A 4700-nucleotide genomic window follows, 5' to 3' on the forward strand; every position below is an offset into this window, starting at 1 on the left:
AGAAAAATTGACCGATAACTTCGCGAAATGCTTCTGCACTCACCAAAAGTTGAGGGCGCTGATCGTGATGCCGCCCAACCTTTGAATAACAGAAGAAACAAGCTCATCTAAGTTCTCTGTGCCTGGAATTGGGTACATAAAAATAGAAGAGTAAATTAGCATCTTCATTGGAATTTCTCCACTGAGCACGCAGATAAGAGCAAGAAAGTTGAGTAGAAAACAACAAACTGAATATTGCTTGAGAGCTTCAACTAATAAAAACATAAGCTAACAAATGTATGACCACCAATACCAGCTTGAGCCCAACGATATTTCCTAACCAGGACATATTTGCAGGAAATAAGAAGCACAGACACGTGAGATGGACACGTCAACATGCGATTTTTCAAATAAGTATGTGATAGGAACTTAGTTTGTTGCCACTATAGAAGGGTCGATGTAACAACAGATTGTGCAAAAGTGAGGAGAAGTTTAGAACAGATGATGTATTTGTGACTTGCATGTGTATTTTTTAATTTCTTTAGTGAATGAATGCAATGGAATAATGTACGGAATACATTTGTATAGTTTTGTACTGCATAGAAAAAATTAACTGAATTACAAGGAATGGTAATGAATTACAGTAGATTGTCAAGCTCTTTAGAGGTTGGCTCTCTCTCACAACTCTCAAAATCCAAATGAATTTAACAGACTACCCACCCTTTTCTTTTCAATTTGGCTCCTAAACCTCATTCAACAAATTTCCCCAATTAATCCCCCTAAAGCATTAACAAACTGTAATGGAAATATTCATGCACGGCTGTGTGAGCAGGTGCCTCATTCAGCACTTTCCTTGTTGATCAACCAGGCCCTTGCTACTTCCTACGGGCACGATGACACCACATCAATATAAATCATTACTTCTCTTTTTTACGAAATACATACCTCTTTTCGTTTTGATTTTCTGTTTGTGAAATCTCTCAAGTGAGAAAAGTAGCTATTTGCTGTGATACTCGGACTCTTCAAAATGGCCGTAGTACATGTGTCGACATGACACAAGTACGGGTGTTCCACCTGGACACTACAATTTATACAAGGGTTTATATCTTCCAAATATTATACAGTTTTTGTGATTTTAGTCAAATAAATTATTTTTAGGCTAGGCAGGTTGACAAAAAAGTCATATTAATAGTGTTGATAGGTTAATGAGGTTGATAAAAGGCCCATAATAACGAAATATGGACATTTTTTAACCATGTTCCCGTATCCTACATTTTAGAAAAGTAAAACATTCGATATTTAGATACGTACCCGTACCTGTACCCGATATCCATACCCGAGTCCGAGCATAATAAGCTATTTGTTATATCAAAATAACTGAGTTAAACTATATAAATAGTACCGAAGAAAGAAAAATGCATATAGTAGACGTAAAAACAAAAAATAAAAAATAAAACAAAAAAAATTAAATTAAATAAAAAAAATCAACAAGAAGTTCCTAGAACATTTCTCAATTATTTGACTTTTTTGGATGATTATTCTAGTTAAATATTTCTTCAATTTATATTTCAAAAATTTACAAAAGGGACTTTCCTTGTCCTTGGTGTCAAGGAATATTCACCGTTTGTTAGAAGTTAGAACTATAAAGAATATGAACAATCCAGAACACCATGGCATGTCATACAGTGCCCAAGTGTACCTAAACTATCCCTCCAATGTCTGAAATTTAAATAATAATTGAAAAATAGGACATGTGACATGGTGCGTCAGTCATGTGTTCTAGAGTGCAGTGTAGGTGTCGAGCACGACATGACACGTTTCGGACAAGGACATGCCACCTTAATAGTGCTTCATGGATCAGGACCATTGGTTGCCTGGAAACTTAGCTCGATGAAATCAACAGCACTAATTGGTACCATTTGCATTTAACAGGTTTACAAATGCAATCTCTATTCCGGCTGCTTGTTACCTAATAGCATTCAATTTTCCTTGGTCTATAGACCAAAACTCAATGTATCCTAATAGCAAAGCTGCTGTATTTAGTATAACTATCCCATCTGTCACATTATTATTTCAAGATTGCTGTAGTATCTGATACAGTAAGACTCGTTAACTTGTAATTAAGTTCTATAAACAATGACAATAGACATGCATGAAATAGATAAAAGTAATGAAATATAAATCTAGATCAAAGCCCAGCATGTCGTGCAATCTCCATACACTAACCAAAATTGAATCGGTGTACACGTCCTTTTGGGAGGACTAAGCTCCCACTCACGACCCATGTAACAAGCTACACCAAGTAAGAAGTGTAGAACAATTAGTTCATAAGGATGGATGTTTGTTGTCCCAACCATTCTTTTAGTCCCGAGCCCAATATGGAAAGGGATATGGTCGATGATAATATAGGGCCTCTTTACCATTCTGAATAAAAGGTGTCCAAGTTTGACATGTATCGGACGACGACACGCGCCAGACGCTCTCCGACACATCTCTAAAATACCACATGGCATATGTCCATTTTTATTTTTTTTCAAATCCCACAGGTTTGTGGACATGGAAAACTGCGGCAGATGCTCTGAAAAACAGAGAAAAACTAATATGCCGGTGAGTCTAATGAAAAAGACCATCGCAGAAAAGTGAAGTGAAGTGAAAGAGGCTGTCGTTAGCGAGTGTAGTGGAAGAGAGAGATATAGAGGCAGACAGCCAAATCCTAAACATTATTTTCCAAGAAATGAAGATGATGCTAGAAAGTTGAAAGCCAAAACCTAGGCAGAAGACCTTTTTTTTTAATAAAGAATGTGTCAATACTTTTTTAAGTGGGTCAACTTCAAAGAAAGTAAACGTATTTTAAGATAATATATAAATTAAGAGTTTACACTTATTATTGGAAATTCACAACTAGAGTTTTAAATTAATTCAGAACTAGAGTTTTATTACTGAAAATAGACAATAGTATTAAAACTTTTAACAAATGTAAAACCGTGTTATTAGTTGACAACTATAGTTTTATTATTATAAATATATAATAGTACGAAAACTTTTAATGCATTTCAAGGTTCTTTTACTACACATATATTTTATATACACAAACAAATCCGCATATCCTATTTTTCAAAAAGATGTATCAACGCACCCTAACATATCGTATCCGAACCCATGCTTCTTAGTCTTCAAGAAAATATTATACCTTACTATATCAACACATTATTTATCCAACTCGACCCTTAATAAATTCAATAAGTACACATATACACACGTTCCTACACACATACTTATGTATACACATATTCATAAGAATGGACCTTCAAGTAAATATTGAAACTTACTCTTATCAACTCATTGTTTATCCAACTCAATTCTTATGAATTCACTAACACAAACAAATTACAAATATACACCCATTCAAAAACACATAATATATACACAAACTTTTATATACATATTCATAAGATCAAATATCAAACTTTCAAAAATGAAAGTGAACTATAATTTGGAAAAGCAAGCATTTATTTACGGACAGAGGAGAAAGTATTAATGATTGAACTTTAAAGTAAATATTTTACCTCACTTACACAATTCAATGTTTTCCAACTCAATTCTTAACAAATTCACTAACTTCTCGTGACAAAAATACACATACACCAGCCATTCACAAAGCGAATTTCACAAACATTAAATATTGAAGCTTCAAGTAAATATTGTACCTTATCTTATCAACTCATTCTGTTGACCACCTGAATACTTAATAAATTCACTAAGATCCCAACCATAAAAATACAAAAATACACCCATTCAGGCACAAATATATGCATAAATAGAAATTCATGCTGGGAACTCACGAGTGAAGAGGGAAGGTGGAATTTGTTTGCACCCCACTGGAGGCGACACCATTCTTGGAAGGAGGAGCTGAAGACTTCCTTTGGGTAGACGGATTCCGCTTCTGAACCATACTGTTCCGTCTAGGAGCCACTTGACCACTCATTTTCCTTTAATTCTTCCCCAAATTATTGCATCTACGGAGACATATATGCTTATATATATAACAAGATTATTGAATATTTTTTCTTTCTTATGCGGAGAATAGAATTGGAGAGGTTAGGGCTTTGATTGAACGAGGGAATAAATTCAGATGCCCTAACCCCCTCTCTCAAATATTTGCTGTTCTTGTTCTGCATTTGTTCCTGAGCGCAGAGACAGAAATGGAATTATTTGAGAATTTCGAATATATATTTTTATTCGTTATTTGATTAGGAAAAAGTCAAATGAACGTAGCCGTTGACATGGCAGTTCACATAGTACTCAGAGTCGAAATGTGGGACCCCATGAATAAAATAATGTCGACCTTCCAATATGTGAGTACTATTTCAACCGTCGTGTCAAGCACTATGTTCGTATAGCATATCCCATTTGATTATCGTGAGTTGAAAATGAGAAGTGGTTGTGTGATTGTTGCCTTTAAATCTCCTCAGGCATCTAGCCACGATTATATACCAAGAATTTTGCTTGTTGTACGATCGGATTGATGATTTCGATTGACAACGGAGGGCTCATATACTAAAGTGGATCTTGTCCAAAAAATTGGACTCATTAGTGTGGTTATGGCCTGTATTCATTATTGAATATCTATGTGGTTCACCAACCTGTTTCTTTCATTGCTCAAATTCAAGAGATGACCTTTTAATACAAGTAGTCGCAGGTGAACGTACGTTGTACATAAT

General features: G+C 34.9%; 1 long non-coding RNA gene across 1 annotated transcript in view; it reads right to left on the bottom strand.

The window, feature by feature from the left end:
- The window catches only part of LOC111365481, a 6257-nt gene extending 2088 nt beyond the window's left edge, over positions 1-4169 (bottom strand). Inside the window, exons 1-2 of the long non-coding RNA XR_002697464.1 lie at positions 3822-4169; positions 44-122 (exon numbers count right to left, since the gene is read on the bottom strand). This is a non-coding gene — a long non-coding RNA (uncharacterized LOC111365481). The remainder of the gene's footprint in view (positions 1-43; positions 123-3821) is intronic.
- Between the last annotated feature and the right edge of the window lie 531 nt (positions 4170-4700).

This window comes from Olea europaea, chromosome 17, assembly GCF_002742605.1.
Source record: "Olea europaea var. sylvestris chromosome 17, O_europaea_v1, whole genome shotgun sequence".
NCBI lineage: Eukaryota > Viridiplantae > Streptophyta > Magnoliopsida > Lamiales > Oleaceae > Olea > Olea europaea.